The sequence below is a fragment of the Parasteatoda tepidariorum genome, chromosome 9 (assembly GCF_982258835.1).
Source record: "Parasteatoda tepidariorum strain Cologne lab strain chromosome 9, Ptep-v5.0, whole genome shotgun sequence".
In the NCBI taxonomy this organism is placed as follows: domain Eukaryota; kingdom Metazoa; phylum Arthropoda; class Arachnida; order Araneae; family Theridiidae; genus Parasteatoda; species Parasteatoda tepidariorum.
The window spans coordinates 6,332,241-6,353,322 of NC_141763.1; the positions used below are offsets into that span (position 1 = coordinate 6,332,241).

At 32.6% G+C, this 21,082-nt stretch overlaps 1 protein-coding gene across 13 annotated transcripts in view; it reads right to left on the reverse strand.

Annotated features, from left to right (window-relative positions):
* The window catches only part of LOC107451863 (uncharacterized), a 114,748-nt gene extending 109,286 nt beyond the window's left edge, over window positions 1–5,462 (reverse strand). For 5 of the 13 annotated variants that reach the window (XM_087150741.1, XM_087150736.1, XM_087150740.1 and 2 more), the window contains exons 1-2: window positions 5,193–5,458; window positions 1,139–1,241 (exon numbers count right to left, since the gene is read on the reverse strand). The gene's annotated coding sequence lies outside the window, so the exon portion shown is untranslated. Of the gene's footprint in view, window positions 1–1,138; window positions 1,242–4,994; window positions 5,124–5,192 lie in introns of those variants that run through there. The other 8 variants (XM_087150749.1, XM_087150746.1, XM_087150744.1 and 5 more) reach the window with 6 other exon arrangements.
* Between the last annotated feature and the right edge of the window lie 15,620 nt (window positions 5,463–21,082).

The window sequence follows — 21,082 nt, forward strand, 5'->3', positions numbered from 1 at the left end:
GATGAGAACATTTCTGTCATTTGTATGCCCAGTACATCAAAATCGAGTAGTACTTCTGCATGGTCATCAACAGTACAAAATGTAACGCTATTACCTTTCAAAGCCGTGCCTGGACTAAAAGTGGATAATTTGCTTGAAGAAGAGATTGATTTTTTTAGGCATTATTTGGATGATTCCATAATGAAAATAATTACGAAATAATTAAATTTTTCATACGAAAAAAGAACTTTAAGTCATATATTTAGTTTTCAGATTTGTAATGTTAAATGTTTTAAAATAACAAGTACATAATGAAAATAAAATGTGTAAAATACACATTTAAACAAGAAATAACTTAAGTAAATAAAGTATCCATAGAAATATATATAAAGCATATGTCACTTAAATACTCTACAGAACAATATTAAACAACGCGCTGATATTTCGGCAATTTCATGGAATTAGGCTTAACATCAAAAAACCCTCCGGCCCTGGGGAGACAGACGCTAGAGAGACTGCCGGCCTCAGCGGTAAGCGCGCTTTCGCGCTTTGCGTTGCGAAAGGGTTAATTAGATGATAAAATAATAGAAACATACAAAAATATTGATTATTACTCAATATTATACAGAAATATAAGCAATACTCCTTAAGTGGGTGGGGTTACCCGACTCTCCCCTACATGTAGTCAAGACTGTACTCAAGGGAGGGGGAGAGAAACAATTGTCTCGGGGCACAAAACATCTGGGGGCCTGACCGAAATTCCTTACAAAAAATATAGCATTTTTTTAAAAGAAAATTGCAGGGAATTTTTTATATCAAAACATAAACTACAATTCTGCATAAAGAGTCTTCAAAAACTACACAAATTATGAAAATGAAGTTTTTGTGCTTGGAAGAAGTAATAAACTTTGTTCTGGTACCCATGACATTCAAAAACAAAAGAACATTAAAGTTGACATAACTTATTTACACAGATGCATTGAATTAATCAACAACAATATAATAGGTGCATCTTTAAGACTAGTAAAGTGCAATTCAGAGATTGCCCACTAAAAAACAGAATTAATTTTGACACAATCAAGGTACCCACTTTCACCCCACTATCGAGTCTTACACCACTCTTCCTTTATAATATTTAAAATAATAAAGGAATTGATACCTTAGATAACTGGATTAGAATGAATAATTATGCTGCTTTCTTTTCTTCTTTCATTTAGTTAAAACATATTCTTCCAAATATCACACAGAGCTTCAGAATAAGTCTGTAAAAAAATTCATTATTACAATTTAATAACAATCCAGTAAAAGAATAAATTAGCATAAAGACAAAGAAGAAAGCGCAAAAAGAACACTTTGAAAAAGTATAAATGTGGTGAACAGATTTTCTCATACAAAGGTGCAACATTAGTTGGTTTGAGAATATTGATGCAGTATCAAAAAAAGCATATTGGCATAAAAAAGCATCATTGCAACAAATACTATAAAACAAAGTTTAAATTAGAACATAATATTTTGTAAAGATATTCATAAATATTTTCTAGAAAGTTAGTTATAACTTCCTGTAGATATTATTGATGAACACACTTTAAAATTAACTTCTTTTATTATTATTTTTCTGATTAAAAATTGGCCTGCAATTTTTAACTTTGAACAAATTTGCATAAAAAAGCATATTACAGTTATTAATGTAACAATTTAATGACTAAAAATATTAATCAACTTTAAAGCAAAAACAACAATCTGACTTTGTGTGAAGTCTTAGGAAAAAAAAAATTTTTTAAATGGCTTAGTGTAATGAGGTCAATTAAATAAATTGGCACAATCTTTAAATTAAATTCATTCAACTTTTTTTTTGCACAACCCCCTGAAAATTACAATTAAACAAATCTATTGTTTAAAACAGACTGAATGATCAATTAAGCAATTTTAAAAACGTTTTATGAAACGTTTTCTGAAGACACAGCCTTTTCAGGTTTGCCTTCACAGTCGAAAAATTTTCCTAAGTCTGTTTGATAAAGAAGAACAGAATAGCATCTTGAGTTTTGTTACTGATAACTGAATATTTTCTCTCAGGTTGCATTGCTACGAGGAATGATCAATGCTATCTCCATAAACTTGGTAAACACACTGTAGCATTATATTTACTGCTTCTAACTTCAGACTGTTTTGTATCAATCTTATCAAATGAATGAATGAAAAACCCTGAAATGTCTTAGCACACGACTGAGTTTTTAAAATATCAAGAAATTAACTCTTGTCACCATATCCTAAAACTGCTACAAACACAGACAATTTTTCAAATATGTGCATCTCAAAAATAAACAACTGAAATCACTTATATGCTTTGTAAAAAGCAGTTTTTTGGTTACCAAACATTAAAAGCAAAAAATTAAAAAAAAATGTTATTAAAAAAAAAACTTATTGACAAACTGAATAAACTCATATACCTACTACAAAATTGTTAATCTAAAAGAAACAATGTTGGGAGCTGTAAGAAATGTGCGCATGGATCCACAGACTAATGCAATTAGATAAGGGGAGGGGGGAAATGAGGTCTTAAGATTCGACACACAAAAAAGATTTAATACCCAAATCCTGAAAGTTATTATTCTGAGAAAATATCATGCAGTTTTTTAGGTAACTGCAAATAAGAAAAACATTTACAGAAAATGAATAAAAAACTGAATAACTTCAGATCTAATAATTAATTTTTCACACACTAATAAGGAGATGGCACTGTGTGTGGCGTAAAATCTTAATATCAAAAAAAATTTTAGCATTATAAATATCAAAATAACAAAAACTAAAAGCAAATTAACAAAATTAAAAAGTAAATTAATAAAATTAAAATTATGTACCTATAAGTTTTACAATTAAGTGCATGTTTCATAAGGATCAAAATAGAAAAATAAATTTAAGAAGAAGTTAAGAAAAATTCTATATCTAACTGATTAGAAAAGAACAGTTTTCCCTTACGTATGAGACAAATTAAAAGTGCAAAATTTGCGGCAAAAATGTATAATAAAAGAAAATTACAATACCTTTTTTTCATTTCATAATATTAAAGGGGGAAAAACTGACACAAACACAGTTATATATTAAAAATGAAATGACATAATAGATCACATTAAGAAATAACAAATAAGTACTAAAAGTTAAAAAAAAGTTTTATGAAAAATATTTCAAAACTTTTACAATTTTTTTTCAAAGTTTTTAGAATTCTTTATAAAAATATACTAATTTAAACACATAAAAATCTAATTTGAAATATTAAAAATATAGGTGAATAGATAAAGCAAAATAAACATTAATTTTAAAAATTATAAATATATATTTATTGAAAAACGTGAAATAAATGTTTGTGTTGAAACTGAAAATAAACGTTGGCCCACCTAATATGGTGCCCCTGAAAGAGAGGCCAACTAATCTGCCCTGTAAATGCCTGAATTGACGAAAATGTTAACACAGGTGGGCATTGGAGAAAGAAAGAAAAATTTTGTGTGCCACTGGCTGTGAACTATTTGTAGAGATATATTGAACAAATATTGTGTTTTTTTGCATACTATATTAAAAAGAAAATATAAAAAGTATTTAGGATCTTTTTCTTTTCCGTCACAAAACAATTCATTTCAAAATACAAAAACTCAAGCCTGTATATGATGTTATAGGATACAAATAGATAAATCTCATTTCTGAACAGCAATAGTTTTGGTGCAGTCTAAGGAGTTCTAATAAACATAGCTGGATTTTTAAAATTTCTTTTCTTTCTCACAACATTTTAAATTCATCGACATACTTCTTAAACAATAACTGTTTTGAAAATATCAACAATTTTAAATTATTATATCTGTAAGTATACAAAACTTGGAAGATTGTATAAAGAAGGCTATTGTGTTACTCCTTAAAATTGCTTACTTTTATTTTTTATGATCATCAGTAATGGTACAATTTTCAAAAAGGATTTTGAGCTTTTTCCTTTCTCTTTTTTTTTTTTTTTTTGAGAAAAGTATAAGCTGAAGTTATTTAAGCTCTCAGAAATACCTTGTTTACATAATATGATGTTTTTTCTTGGAAGAGTTGCTTAAAAAACGTGTTTGCAAACTTACTGCTGGTAATATATGTCTTTTACATATTTTAGGTAAGTAAAATGATTGAAACTTATTTTGAATTTATATGGTGGATTTGCCAATTTTTTTTAGAGATTAAATGCCCAAAAATCGCTAAGCTATTGCAGTTAAACAAATAAAATCATTAGTGGAAGTTTAATTCTCTGTTGAGTCCATTTAAGTGTCAGGGTCAAATCAGTCAACCCCATAAAAAGGTGAAACATACCTCAATAACACACATCTTTTTAAACAAATTTTTTAAAAAATAAACAACCTATGTTTAATTTAAGTAATATCATTAAAGAAGTATTATTGGCACATAAATTAGTCATATTTCACAAAAATAATAAACTTCAATTATTCATATCTGCAAACAAAACTAGGTTTTATTTTTTAAAAATCTAAAATTTGGCTCATGCAACCAAAATTAATTACATAGCTGCAAGTAGTATACAAGGTGTGACAAAACTAATGGTTTCAACTGTTAAGGGCAAAAGAATTTACCAAAACATAAAAAACTTTCACCACACAATGTGTGGGCTCAAAAATCAAGGGGCAAGCAGAAAGTGAGTCCTTCTGGAGAAAAATGGAAACATAGTAAAAAACATTTATTCCCAATTATCAAGAAAGTTTGGTTTTTTTATTAGTGAGGAATATTTACAGGAAAAAACTTATTTTTTCCAAGACATTAAAAAAAATGAATAAAACCGAAACAAATTAAATTAAATGGGTGATACTAAAAACCAAATAGAAAACAGAATTGCTTAGCAATCCATTCCTACATAAACATATTTGACTTTAAACTACTTGCAATTTTTTATATAACAGAAAGTTAAATTTTTTTACAATTATCTTTTTAAATAACTATATTTGCATTATTAAAGTTTTATACAGAATTATAAAACCTACATAACATAGAATCAAAGAGGTTGCTTGAGTATTAATACTTCACAGTATATCATTATAAAAATTACTAGTATGCAATTTGCGATTAAGATTTCAAAATGTGATTTGTAGTAGAAAATACAATAAGCATGGCATACGACTAAACATTTAAATTAGTTCCATGACTAATTTAAACATTCAGTGAATGGAAATAAAACTAACCAAGAATATAGCTTCATCAAAAGCATACATCTTCTTAATGCTCTTAAAAGATAATACATATAAATAATGTTCTTTAAAGGAATTCTTAAGATAAGGATTTCTTCAATGAGGTCCATTCTCTATAGTCTTTTAAAATTAGAAAATTTTAATCTCATTTCTAGAAGCTTACTTAAACAAACAGAAATTTAAATTTTCTGCCTAATTTTTATTCTGTTTGTTTTGATTACGACGTTTATGACTTTCTATTTCTGTTACATGAGTTCTTTAATCTTAAAATAAATGATCAGTTTAGTTGTTTAATCTCAAGGGGCATTCCCACTGTTTAGGATAAATTCGCGAATGGAGAGATGTGAAGCATAACCTGGGTAAATGATTATTTCTTGAGGAAAGGGCTAAAACAAAACACTCGCTTATACAGAAGCACTAAGAAAGGGAGAGATTGATTGATTTGTTAATTTAAGACGCACTAGAGCTGCACAATGGGCTTAAAAAGGGACAGAAAATTTCTATTAAAAGTTTTTCAGACATGCCATCGCAGTTTGGACCTTTTGCAGAAGGTGTCAGATAGTTTCCATTATGCTAGTTGGATTCGCGTGCTTTTTGACAGCGCTATCAAAATAAGATGGTATGGAAAATAGTAGCGAGACTTCGCTGAACATAAGTTAAAGAAGGTAGAAGATTAAAGAAAATGACATAATTTCAAGTCCGCCTAACTCCCTTTAGTATTAAGTTATAATTTTCAAACTCGGAGAGAAATTTGCCCTCTATGAGCCGAGAAATCCTACAAAGGAAAATTTTTATAGACCAATTTGGGGGGCTGCAAGCGCCCCTTAAGTCTTTTCTTTAGCTCACCGGGACAGGGTACATGAAGCTATGTAGTAGCCCGATCTCCGTATAAGTGTGGGTCAACGGCTAAGGAAGCGTGCTAGTGACATACGCCTTAAGCGAAGGGGTGCAGGTTCAAACCCCGGCTGAGGTCAATTTTTAAATTTTTTTTTTTTTTTTTTTTTTTTTTTTTTTTTTTTTTTTTTTTTTTTTACATTATATTATTTATTTAATGTGTTTTTCGATACATTAAAGGATCCTACATGCAAAAAAAAAATTTTTCATTCGAGAAATTTTAAATACAGCTTAAAAACTTGAAAATTCCCGGAAAATTAGTTTATTTATATTATTATTTTTTTTACTCCTTTTACAACATTTTCACGAAAGTACAGCATCCGAAAAATGCTCTATGTCTAAAATCAAGCGTCTTTCTTGGTGAAAGAACGCATAAAGGAATAAATAATAAAACAAAATAAAATGGCGGGAAAAATGCTCAAATTTCAAGTCCGTCTAACTCCCTTTAATATTAAGCTATAATTTTCAAACTCGAGCGGAAAGTTGGCCTCTATGTGCCAAACCACCCTACCGAGAAAAATTTTTATAGAACATATAGGGGGGCCACAAAGGCCCCTCAAGTATTTTTTTTTTTAGCTAACCGGGAGAGGATACTTGAAGCTATGTAGCAGCCTGATCTCCGTATAAACGTGGTGCAACGGCTAAGACCGCGTGCTAGTGACTTACGCCTTAAGCGAGGGGGTGCAGATTCGAACAACGGCTGAGGTCAATATTTAAAATTTTTAATATTTTTTTCTTTTGTGTTTTTTTTTACATTATATTATTTATTTAATGTGTTTTTCAATACATTAAAGGATCCTATAAGCAAAGAAAAATTTTTTAATCAAGAAATTTCAAATACAGCTTAAAAACTGGAAAATTCCCGGAAAATTAGTTTATTTATATCAGATTTTTTTTACTCCTTTTACAATATTTTCATGAAAGTTTAGCATCCGAAAAATGCTCTTTGTTCAAAATCAAGCGTCTTTCTTGGTGAAAGAACGCATAAAGGAATAAATAATAAAACAGAATAAAAAGGCGGGAAAAAGGCTCAAATTTCAAGTCCGTCTAACTCCCTTTATTAAGCTATAATTTTCAAATTCGGACGGAAAGTTGGCCTCTATGTGCCAGACCACCCTACCGAGAAAATTTTTTATAGACCATATAGGGGGGCCACAAAGTCCCCTCAAGTATTTTTTTTTTTAGCTAGCCGGGAGGGGGTACTTGAAGCTATGTAGTAGCCTGATCTCCGTATAAACGTGGTACAACGGCTAAGACCGCGTGCTAGTGACTTACGCCTTAAGCGAGGGGATGCAGGTTCGAACCCCGGCTGAGGTCAATTTTTAAAAGTTTTAATATTTTTTTCTTTTGTGTTTTTTTTACATTATATTATTTATTTAATGTGTTTTTCGATACATTAAAGGATCCTACATGCAAAAAAATTTTTTTTTATTCGAGAAATTTCAAATACAGCTTAAAAACTGGAAAATTCCCGGAAAATTAGTTTATTTATATTATTATTTTTTTTACTCCTTTTACAATATTTCCACGAAAGTTCAGCATCCGAAAAATGTTCTCTGCCTAAAATCAAGCGTCTTTCTTGGTGAAAGAACGCATAAAGGAATAAAGAATAAAACAAAATAAAATGGCGGGAAAAAGGCTCAAATTTCAAGTCCGTCTAACTCCCTTTAATATTAAGCTATAATTTTCAAACTCGGGCGAAAAGTTAACCTCTATGTGCCAAACCACCCTACCGAGAAAATTTTTATAGACCATATAGGGGGGCCACAAAGGCCCCTCAAGTACTTTTTTTTGCTAACCGGGAGAGGGTACTTGAAGCTATGTAGTAGCCTGATCTCCGTATAAACGTGGTACAACGGCTAAGACCACGTGCTGGAGACTTACGTCTTAAGCGAGGGGATGCAGGTTCGAACCCCGGCTGAGGTCAATTTTTAAAATTTTTTGCATCTTTTTTTTTTTTTTTTAACATTATATTATTTATTTAATGTGTTTTTCGATACATTAAAGGATCCTACATGCAAAAAAAAATTTTTTTTATTCGAGTAATTTCAAAAACAGCTTAAAAACTGGAAAATTCCTGGAAAATTAGTTTATTTATATTATTATTTTTTTTACTCCTTTTACAATATTTCCACGAAAGTTCAGCATCCGAAAAATGTTCTCTGCCTAAAATCAAGCGTCTTTCTTGGTGAAAGAACGCATAAAGGAATAAATAATAAAACAAAATAAAATGGCGGTAAAAAGGCTCAAATTTCAAGTCCGTCTAACTCCCTTTAATATTAAGCTATAATTTTCAAACTCGGGCGAAAAGTTAACCTCTATGTGCCAAATCACCCTACCGAGAAAATTTTTTATAGACCATATAGAGGGGCCACAAAGGCCCCTCAAGTATTTTTTTTTAGCTAGCCGGGAGGGGGTACTTGAAGCTATGTAATAGCCTGATCTCCGTATAAACGTGGTACAACGGCTAAGACCGCGTGCTAGTGACTTACGCCTTAAGCGAGGGGGTGCAGGTTCGAACCGCGGCTGAGGTCAATTTTTAAAATTTTTAATATTTTTTTCTTTTGTGTTTTTTTTACATTATATTATTTATTTGTGTTTTTCGATACATTAAAGGATCCTACATGCAAAAAAAATTTTTTTTTATTCGAGAAATTTCAAATACAGCTTAAAAACTGGAAAATTCCCGGAAAATTAGTTTATTTATATTATTATTTTTTTTACTCCTTTTACAATATTTCCACGAAAGTTCAGCATCCGAAAAATGTTCTCTGCCTAAAATCAAGCGTCTTTCTTGGTGAAAGAACGCATAAAGGAATAAGGAATAAAACAAAATAAAATGGCGGGAAAAAGGCTCAAATTTCAAGTCCGTCTAACTCCCTTTAATATTAAGCTATAATTTTCAAACTCGGGCGAAAAGTTAACCACTATGTGTCAAACCACCCTACCGAGAAAATTTTTTATAGACCATATAGGGGGGCCACAAAGGCCCCTCAAGTATTTTTTTTAGCTAACCGGGAGAGGGTACTTGAAGCTATGTAGTAGCCTGATCTCCGTATAAACGTGGTACAACGGCTAAGACCGCGTGCTGGAGACTTACGCCTTAAGCGAGGCGGTGCAGGTTCGAACCCCGGCTGAGGTCAACTTTTAAAATTTTTTATATCTTTTTTTTTTTTTTTTTTTTACATTATATTATTTATTTAATGTGTCTTTCGATACATTAAAGGATCCTACATGCAACAAAAAAATTTTTTTATTCGAGAAATTTCAAATACAGCTTAAAAACTGGAAAATTCCCGGAAAATTAGTTTATTTATATTATTATTTTTTTTTACTCTTTTTACAATATTTTCAAGAAAGTTCAGCATCCGAAAAATGCTCTATGTCTAACATCAAGCGTCTTTCTTGGTGAAAGAAAGCATAAAGGAATAAATAATAAAACAGAATAAAATGGCGGGAAAAAGGCTCAAATTTCAAGTCCGTCTAACTCCCTTTAATATTAAGCTATAATTTTCAAATTCGGGCGGAAAGTTGGCCTCTATGTGCCAGACCACCCTGCCGAGAAAATTTTTTATAGACCATATAGGGGGGCCACAAAGGCCCCTCAAGTACTTTTTTTTAGCTAACCGGGAGAGGGTTCTTGAAGCTATGTAGCAGCCTGATCTCCGTATAAACGTGGTACAACGGCTAAGACCGCGTGCTAGTGACTTACGGCTTAAGCGAGGGGGTGCAGGTTCGAACCCCGGCTGAGGTCAATTTTTAAAATTTTTAATATTTTTTTCTTTTTTTTTTTACATTATATTATTTATTTAATGTGTTTTTCGATGCATTAAAGGATCCTTCATGCAAAAAAAAATTTTTTTTTATTCGAGAAATTTCAAATACAGCTAAAAAACTGGAAAATTCCCGGAAAATTTGTTTATTTATATTATTATTTTTTTTTACTCCTTTTACAATATTTCCACGAAAGTTCAGCATCCGAAAAATGCTCTCTCTCTAAAATCAAGCGTCTTTCTTGGTGAAAGAACGCATAAAGGAATAAGGAATAAAACAAAATAAAATGGCGGGAAAAGGCTCAAATTTCAAGTCCGTCTACCTCCCTTTAATATTAAGCTATAATTTTCAAACTCGGGCGAAAAGTTAACCTCTATGTGATAAACCACCCTAAAGAGAAATTTTTTTATAGACCATATAGGGGGGCCACAAAGGCCCCTCAAGTATTTTTTTAGCTAACCGGGAGAGGGTACTTGAAGCTATGTAGTAGCCTGATCTCCGTATAAACGAGGTACAACGCCTAAGACCACGTGCTAGTGACTTACGCCTTAAGCGAGGGGATGCAGGATCGAACCCCGGCTGAGGTTAATTTTTAAAATTTTTTGCATCTTTTTTTTTTTTTTTTCAACATTATATTATTTATTTAATGTGTTTTTCGATACATTAAAGGATCCTACATGCAAAAAAAAATTTTTTTTATTCGAGAAATTTCAAATACAGCTTAAAAACTGGAAAATTCCCGGAAAATTAGTTTATTTATATTATTTTTTTTTTTTACTCCTTTAACAATATTTTCACGAAAGTTCAGCATCCGAAAAATGCTCTATGTCTAAAATCAAGCGTCTTTCTTGGTGAAAGAACGCATAAAGGAATAAATAATAAAACAAAATAAAATGGCGGGAAAAATGCTCAAATTTCAAGTCCGTCTAACTCCCTTTAATATTAAGCTATAATTTTCAAACTCGGGCGGAAAGTTGGCCTCTATGTGCCAAACCACCCTACCGAGAAAATTTTTTATAGACCATATAGGGGGGCCACAAAGGCCCCTCAAGTATTTCTTTTAGCTAACCGGGAGAGGGTACTTGAAGCTATGTAGCAGCCTGATCTCCGTATAAACGAGGTACAACGGCTAAGACCACGTGCTAGTGACTTACGCCTTAAGCGAGGGGGTGCAGGTTCGAACCCCGGCTGAGGTCAATTTTTAAAATTTTTAATATTTTTTTCTTTTGTGTTTTTTTTACATTATATTATTTATTTAATGTGTTTTTCGATACATTAAAGGATCCTACATGCAAAAAAAAATTTTTTTTATTCGAGAAATTTCAAATACAGCTTAAAAACTGGAAAATTCCCGGAAAATTAGTTTATTTATATTATTATTTTTTTTACTCCTTTAACAATATTTCCACGAAAGTTCAGCATCCGAAAAATGTTCTCTGCCTAAAATCAAGCGTCTTTCTTGGTGAAAGAACGCATAAAGGAATAAGGAATAAAACAAAATAAAATGGCGGGAAAAAGGCTCAAATTTCAAGTCCGTCTAACTCCCTTTAATATTAAGCTATAATTTTCAAACTCGGGCGAAAAGTTAACCACTATGTGCCAAACCACCGTACCGAGAAAATTTTTTATAGACCATATAGGGGGGCCATAAAGGCCCCTCAAGTATTTTTTTTAGCTAACCGGGAGAGGGTACTTGAAGCTATGTAGTAGCCTGATCTCCGTATAAACGTGGTACAACGGCTAAGACCGCGTGCTGGAGACTTACGCCTTAAGCGAGGCGGTGCAGGTTCGAACCCCGGCTGAGGTCAACTTTTAAAATTTTTTATATCTTTTTTTTTTTTTTTTTTTTTTTTTACATTATATTATTTATTTAATGTGTCTTTCGATACATTAAAGGATCCTACATGCAAAAAAAATTTTTTTTTATTCGAGAAATTTCAAATACAGCTTAAAAACTGGAAAATTCCCGGAAAATTAGTTTATTTATATTATTATTTTTTTTTTTACTCCTTTAACAATATTTTCACGAAAGTTCAGCATCCGAAAAATGCTCTATGTCTAAAATCAAGCGTCTTTCTTGGTGAAAGAACGCATAAAGGAATAAATAATAAAACAGAATAAAAAGGCGGGAAAAAGGCTCAAATTTCAAGTCCGTCTAACTCCCTTTAATATTAAGCTATAATTTTCAAACTCGGGCGGAAAGTTGGCCTCAATGTGCCAGACCACCCTACCGAGAAAATTTTTTATAGACCATATAGGAGGGCCACAAAGGCCCCTCAAGTATTTTTTTTTAGCTAACCGGGAGAGGGTACTTGAAGCTCTGTAGCAGCCTGATCTCCGTATAAACGTGGTACAACGGCTAAGACCGCGTGCTAGTGACTTACGGCTTAAGCGAGGGGGTGCAGGTTCGATCCCCGGCTGAGGTCAATTTTTAAAACTTTTAATATTTTTTTCTTTTGTTTTTTTTTACATTATATTATTTATTTAATGTGTTTTTCGATACATTAAAGGATCCTTCATGCAAAAAAAATTTTTTTTTTATTCGAGAAAATTCAAATACAGCTAAAAAACTGGAAAATTCCCGGAAAATTAGTTTATTTATATTATTATTTTTTTTCTCCTTTTACAATATTTCCACGAAAGTTCAGCATCCGAAAAATGCTCTCTGTCTAAAATCAAGCGTCTTTCTTGGTGAAAGAACGCATAAAGGAATAAGGAATAAAACAAAATAAAATGGCGGGAAAAAGGCTCAAATTTCAAGTCCGTCTACCTCCCTTTAATATTAAGCTATAATTTTCAAACTCGGGCGAAAAGTTGGCCTCAATGTGTCAGACCACCCTACCGAGAAAATTTTTTATAGACCATATAGGGGGGCCACAAAGGCCCCTCAAGTATTTTTTTTTAGCTAACCGGGAGAGGGTACTTGAAGCTCTGTAGCAGCCTGATCTCCGTATAAACGTGGTACAACGGCTAAGACTGCGTGCTAGTGACTTACGACTTAAGCGAGGGGGTGCAGGTTCGAACACCGGCTGAGGTCAATTTTTAAAACTTTTAATATTTTTTTCTTTTGTTTTTTTTTTACATTATATTATTTATTTAATGTGTTTTTCGATACACTAAAGGATCCTTCATGCAAAAAAAATTTTTTTTTTATTCGAGAAATTTCAAATACAGCTAAAAAACTGGAAAATTCCCGGAAAATTAGTTTATTTATATTATTATTTTTTTTACTCCTTTTACAATATTTCCACGAAAGTTCAGCATCCGAAAAATGCTCTCTGTCTAAAATCAAGCGTCTTTCTTGGTTGAAAGAACGCATAAAGGAATAAGGAATAAAACAAAATAAAATGGCGGGAAAAAGGCTCAAATTTCAAGTCCGTCTACCTCCCTTTAATATTAAGCTATAATTTTCAAACTCGGGCGAAAAGTTAACCTCTATGTGATAAACCACCCTAAAGAGAAATTTTTTTATAGACCATATAGGGGGGCCACAAGGGCCCCTCAAGTATTTATTTTAGCTAACCGGGAGAGGGAACTTGAAGCTATGTAGTAGCCCGATCTCCGTATAAACGTGGTACAACGGCTAAGACCACGTGCTAGTGACTTACGCCTTAAGCGAGGTGATGCAGGTTCGAACCCCGGCGGAGGTCAATTTTTAAAATTTTTTGCATCTTTTTTTTCTTTTTTTTTTAACATTATATTATTTATTTCATGTGTTTTTCGATACATTAAAGGATCCTACATGCAAAAAAAAATTTTTTTTATTCGAGAAATTTCAAATACAGCTTAAAAACTGGAAAATTCCCGGAAAATTAGTTTATTTATATTATTATTTTTTTTTACTCCTTTAACAATATTTTCACGAAAGTTCAGCATCCGAAAAAAGATCTATGTCTAAAATCAAGCGTCTTTCTTGGTGAAAGAACGCATAAAGGAATAAATAATAAAACAAAATAAAATGGCGGGAAAAATGCTCAAATTTCAAGTCCGTCTAACTCCCTTTAATATTAAGCTATAATTTTCAAACTCGGGCGGAAAGTTGGCGTCTATGTGCCAAACCACCCTACCGATAAAATTTTTTATAGACCATATAGGGGGGCCACAAAGGCCCCTCAAGTATTTTTTTTTATCTAGCCGGGAGAGGGTACTTGAAGCTATGTAGTAGCCTGATCTCCGTATAAACGTGGTACAACAGCTAAGACCGCGTGCTAGTGACTTACGCCTTAAGCGAGGGGGTGCAGGTTCGAACCCCGGCAGAGGACAATTTTTAAAATTTTTAATATTTTTTTCTTTTGTTATTTTTTACATTATATTATTTATTTAATGTGTTTTTCGATACATTAAAGGATCCTTCATGCAAAAAAAATTTTTTTTATTCGAGAAATTTCAAATACAGCTAAAAAACTGGAAAATTCCCGGAAAATTTGTTTATTTATATTATTATTTTTTCACTCCTTTTACAATATTTTCACGAAAGTTCAGCATCCGAAAAATGCTCTCTGTCTAAAATCAAGCGTCTTTCTTGGTGAAAGAACGCATAAAGGAATAAAGAATAAAACAAAATAAAATGGCGGGAAAAAGGCTCAAATTTCAAGTCCGTCTAACTCCCTTTAATATTAAGCTATAATTTTCAAACTCAGGCGGAAAGTTGGCCTCTATGTGCCAAACCGCCCTACCGAGAAAAATTTTTATAGACCATATAGGGGGGCCACAAAGGCCCCTCAAGTATTTTTTTAGCTAACCGGGAGAGTTTACTTGAAGCTATGTAGCAGCCTGATCTCCGTATAAACGTGGTACAACGGCTAAGACCGCGTGCTAGTGACTTACGCCTTAAGCGAGGGGGTGCAGGTTCGAACCCCGGCTGAGGTCAATTTTTAAAATTTTTAATATTTTTTTCTTTTGTTTTTTTTTACATTATACTATTTATTTAATGTGTTTTTCGATACATTAAAGGATCCTTCATGCAAAAAAAATTTTTTTTATTCGAGAAATTTCAAATACAGCTTAAAAACTGGAAAATTCCCGGAAAATTAGTTTATTTATATTATTATTTTTTTTTTACTCCTTTAACAATATTTTCACGAAAGTTCAGCATCCGAAAAATGCTCTATGTGTAAAATCAAGCGTCTTTCTTGGTGAAAGAACGCATAAAGGAATAAATAATAAAACAAAATAAAATGGCGGGAAAAATGCTCAAATTTCAAGTCCGTCTAACTCCCTTTAATATTAAGCTATAATTTTCAAACTCGGACGGAAAGTTGGCCTCTATGTGCCAAACCACCCTACCGAGAAAATTTTTTATAGACCATATAGGGGGGCCACAAAGGCCCCTCAAGTATTTTTTTTTAGCTAGCCGGGAAAGGGTACTTGAAGCTATGTAGTAGCGTGATCTCGGTATAAACGTGGTACAACGACTAAGACCGCGTGCTAGTGACTTACGCCTTAAGCGAGGGGATGCAGGTTCGAACCCCGGCTGAGGTCAATTTTTAAAACTTTTAATATTTTTTTCTTTTGTTTTTTTTTACATTATATTATTTATTTAATGTGTTTTTCGATACATTAAAGGATCCTTCATGCAAAAAAAATTTTTTTTTTATTCGAGAAAATTCAAATACAGCTAAGAAACTGGAAAATTCCCGGAAAATTAGTTTATTTATATTATTATTTTTTTTCTCCTTTTACAATATTTCCACGAAAGTTCAGCATCCGAAAAATGCTCTCTGTCTAAAATCAAGCGTCTTTCTTGGTGAAAGAACGCATAAAGGAATAAGGAATAAAACAAAATAAAATGGCGGGAAAAAGGCTCAAATTTCAAGTCCGTCTACCTCCCTTTAATATTAAGCTATAATTTTCAAACTCGGGCGAAAAGTTAACCTCTATGTGATAAACCACCCTAAAGAGAAATTTTTTTATAGACCATATAGGGGGGGCCACAAAGGCCACTCAAGTATTTTTTTAGCTGACCGGGAGAGGGTACTTGAAGCTATGTAGTAGCCTGATCTCCGTATAAACGTGGTACAACGGCTAAGACCGCGTGCTAGAGACTTACGCCTTAAGCGAGGGGGTGCAGGTTCGAACCCCGGCTGAGGTCAACTTTTAAAATTTTTTATATTTTTTTTTTTACATTATATTATTTATTTAATGTGTTTTTCGATACATTAAAGAATCCTACATGCAACAAAAAAATTTTTTTATTCGAGAAATTTCAAATACAGCTTAAAAACTGGAAAATTCCTGGAAAATTTGTTTATTTATATTATTTTTTTTTTTTACTCTTTATACAATATTTTCAAGAAAGTTCAGCATTCGAAAAATGCTCTGTGTCTAAAATCAAGCGTCTTTCTTGGTGAAAGAAAGCATAAAGGAATAAATAATAAAACAGAATAAAATGGCGGGAAAAAGGCTCAAATTTCAAGTCCGTCTAACTCCCTTTAATATTAAGCTATAATTTTCAAACTCGGGCGGAAAGTTGGCCTCTATGTGCCAAACCACCCTCCCGAGAAAAATTTTTATAGACCATATAGGGGGGCCACAAAGGCCCCTCAAGTATTTTTTTTTTAGCTAGCCGGGAGAGGGTACTTGAAGCTATGTAGTAGCCTGAGCTCCGTATAAACGTGGTACAACGGCTAAGACCGCGTGCTAGTGACTTACGCCTTAAGCGAGGGGATGCAGGTTCGAACCCCGGCTGAGGTCAATTTTTAAAACTTTTTGCTTTTTTTTTTTTTTTAACATTATATTATTTATTTAATGTGTTTTTCGATACAATAAAGGATCCTACATGCAAAAAAATTTTTTTTTTATTCGAGAAATTTCAAATACAGCTTAAAAACTGGAAAATTCCCGGAAAATTAGTTTATTTATATTATTATTTTTTTTACTCCTTTTACAATATTTCCACGAAAGTTCAGCATCCGAAAAATGTTCTCTGCCTAAAATCAAGCGTCTTTCTTGGTGAAAGAACGCATAAAGGAATAAAGAATAAAACAAAATAAAATGGCGGGAAAAAGGCTCAAATTTCAAGTCCGTCTAACTCCCTTTAATATTAAGCTATAATTTTCAAACTCGGGCGAAAAGTTAACCTCTATGTGCCAAACCACCCTACCGAGAAAATTTTTTATAGACCATATAGGGGGCCACAAGGGCCCCTCAAGTATTTATTTTAGCTAACCGGGAGAGGGTACTTGAAGCTATGTAGTAGCCTGATCTCCGTATAAACGTGGTACAACGGCTAAGACCGCGTGCTAGAGACTTACGCATTAAGCGAGGGGGTGCAGATTCGAACCCCGGCTGAGGTCAACTTTAAAAATTTTTTATATTTTTTTTTTTTTTTAACATTATATTATTTATTTAATGTGTTTTTCGATACATTAAAGGATCCTACATGCAACAAAAAAAATTTTTTTTTCGAGAAATTTCAAATACAGCTTAAAAACTGGAAAATTCCCGGAAAATTAGTTTATTTATATTATTATTTTTTTTTACTCTTTTTACAATATTTTCAAGAAAGTTCAGCATCCGAAAAATGCTCTATGTCTAAAATCAAGCGTCTTTCTTGGTGAAAGGAAGCATAAAGGAATAAATAATAAAACAGAATAAAATGGCGGGAAAAAGGCTCAAATTTCAAGTCCGTCTAACTCCCTTTTTTTAGCTATAATTTTCAAACTCGGGCGGAAAGTTGGCCTCTATGTGCCAAACCACCCAAATGAGAAAAATTTTTTTAGACCATATAGGGGGGCCTCAAAGGCCCCTCAAGTATTTTTTTTAGCTAGCCGGGATAGGGTACTTGAAGCTATGTAGTAGCCTGATCTCCGTATAAACGTGGTTCAACGGCTAAGACCGCGTGCTAGTGACTTACGCCTTAAGCGAGGTGATGCAGGTTCGAACCCCGGCTGAGGTCAATTTTTAAAATTTTTTGCATCTTTTTTTTCTTTTTTTTTTAACATTATATTATTTATTTCATGTGTTTTTCGATACATTAAAGGATCCTACATGCAAAAAAAATTTTTTTTTATTCAAGAAATTTCAAATACAGCTTAAAAACTGGAAAATTCCCGGAAAATTAGTTTATTTATATTATTATTTTTTTTTTACTCCTTTAACAATATTTTCACGAAAGTTCAGCATCCGAAAAAAGCTCTATGTCTAAAATCAAGCGTCTTTCTTGGTGAAAGAACGCATAAAGGAATAAATAAAAAAACAAAATAAAATGGCGGGAAAAATGCTCAAATTTCAAGTCCATCTAACTCCCTTTAATATTAAGCTATAATTTTCAAACTCGGGCGGAAAGTTGGCGTCTATGTGCCAAACCACCCTACCGATAAAATTTTTTATAGACCATATAGGGGGGCCACAAAGGCCCCTCAAGTATTTTTTTTTATCTATCCGGGAGAGGGTACTTGAAGCTATGTAGTAGCCTGATCTCCGTATAAACGTGGTACAACGGCTAAGACCGCGTGCTAGTGACTTACGCCTTAAGCGACTGGGTGCAGGTTCGAACCCCGGCTGAGGACAATTTTTAAAATTTTTAATATTTTTTTCTTTTGTTTTTTTTTTACATTATATTATTTATTTAATGTGTTTTTCGATACATTAAAGGATCCTTCATGCAAAAAAAAATTTTTTTTATTCGAGAAATTTCAAATACAGCTTAAAAACTGGAAAATTCCCGGGAAATTAGTTTATTTATATTATTATTTTTTTTTACTCCTTTAACAATATTTTCACGAAAGTTCAGCATCCGAAAAATGCTCTATGTCTAAAATCAAGCGTCTTTCTTGGTGAAAGAACGCATAAAGGAATAAATAATAAAACAAAATAAAATGGCGGGAAAAATGCTCAAATTTCAAGTCCGTCTAACTCCCTTTAATATTAAGCTATAATTTTCAAACTCGGGCGGAAAGTTGGCCTCTATGGGCCAAACCACCCTACCGAGAAAATTTTTTATAGACCATATAGGGGGGCCACAAAGGCCCCTCAAGTATTTTTTTTTAGCTAGCCGGGAGAGGGTACTTTAAGCTATGTAGTAGCCTGATCTCCGTATAAACGTGGTACAACGGCTAAGACCGCGTGCTAGTGACTTACGCCTTAAGCGAGGGGGTGCAGGTTCGAACCCCGGCTGAGGAGAATTTTTAAAATTTTTAATATTTTTTTCTTTTGTTTTTTTTTACATTATATTATTTATTTAATGTGTTTTTCGATACATTAAAGGATCCTTCATGCAAAAAAAATTTTTTTTATTCGAGAAATTTCAAATACAGCTTAAAAACTGGAAAATTCCCGGAAAATTAGTTTATTTATATTATTATTTTTTTTTTACTCCTTTAACAATATTTTCACGAAAGTTCATCATCCGAAAAATGCTCTATGTCTAAAATCAAGCGTCTTTCTTGGTGAAAGAACGCATAAAGGAATAAATAATAAAACAAAATAAAATGGCGGGAAAAATGCTCAAATTTCAAGTCCGTCTAACTCCCTTTAATATTAAGCTATAATTTTCAAACTCGGGCGGAAAGTTGGCGTCTATGTGCCAAACCACCCTACCGATAAAATTTTTTATAGACCATATAGGGGGGCCACAAAGGCCCCTCAAGTATTTTTTTTTATCTAGCCGGGAGAGGGTACTTGAAGCTATGTAGTAGCCTGATCTCCGTATAAACGTGGTACAACGGCTAAGACCGCGTGCTAGTGACTTACGCCTTAAGCGACTGGGTGCAGGTTCGAACCCCGGCTGAGGACAATTTTTAAAATTTTTAATATTTTTTTCTTTTGTTTTTTTTTACATTATATTATTTATTTAATGTGTTTTTCGATACATTAAAGGATCCTTCATGCAAAAAATTTTTTTTTTATTCGAGAAATTTCAAATACAGCTAAAAAACTGGAAATTTCCCGGAAAATTTGTTTATTTATATTATTATTTTTTTACTCCTTTTACAATATTTTCACGAAAGTTCAGCATCCGAAAAATGTTCTCTGCCTAAAATCAAGCGTCTTTCTTGGTGAAAGAACGCATAAAGGAATAAAGAATAAAACAATATAAAATGGCGGGAAAAAGGCTCAAATTTCAAGTCCGTCTAACTCCCTTTATTATTAAGCTATAATTTTCAAACTCGGGCGAAAATTTAACCTCTATGTGCCAAACCACCCTACCGAGAAAATTTTTTATAGACCATATAGGGGGGCCACAAAGGCCCCTTAAGTATTTTTTTTTAGCTAACCGGGAGAGGGTACTTGAAGCTATGTAGTAGCCTGATCTCCGTATAAACGTGGTACAACGGCTAAGACCGCGTGGTAGAGACTTACGCCTTAAGCGAGGGGGTGCAGGTTCGAACCCCGGCTGAGGTCAACTTTTAAAATTTTTTATATTTTTTTTTTTTTTTACATTATATTATTTATTTAATGTGTTTTTCGATACATTAAAGGATCCTACATGCAACAAAAAAAATTTTTTTTTCGAGAAATTTCAAATACAGCTTAAAAACTGGAAAATTCCCGGAAAATTAGTTTATTTATATTATTATTTTTTTTTTACTCTTTTTACAATATTTTCAAGAAAGTTCCGCATCCGAAAAATGCTCTCTGTCTAAAATCAAGCGTCTTTCTTGGTGAAAGAACGCATAAAGGAATAAAGAATAAAACAAAATAAAATGGCGGGAAAAAGGCTCAAATTTCAAGTCCGTCTAACTCCCTTTAATATTAAGCTATAATTTTCAAACTCAGGCGGAAAGTTGGCCTCTATGTGCCAAACCGCCCTACCGAGAAAAATTTTTATAGACCATATAGGGGGGCCACAAAGGCCCCTCAAGTATTTTTTTAGCTAACCGGGAGAGGGTACTTGAAGCTATGTAGCAGCCTGATCTCCGTATAAACGTGGTACAACGGCTAAGACCGCGTGCTAGTGACTTACGCCTTAAGCGAGGGGGTGCAGGTTCGAACCCCGGCTGAGGTCAATTTTTAATATTTTTTTCTTTTGTTTTTTTTTACATTATATTATTTATTTAATGTGTTTTTCGATACATTAAAGGATCCTTCATGCAAAAAAAATTTTTTTTATTCGAGAAATTTCAAATACAGCTTAAAAACTGGAAAATTCCCGGAAAATTAGTTTATTTATATTATTATTTTTTTTTTACTCCTTTAACAATATTTTCACGAAAGTTCATCATCCGAAAAATGCTCTATGTCTAAAATCAAGCGTCTTTCTTGGTGAAAGAACG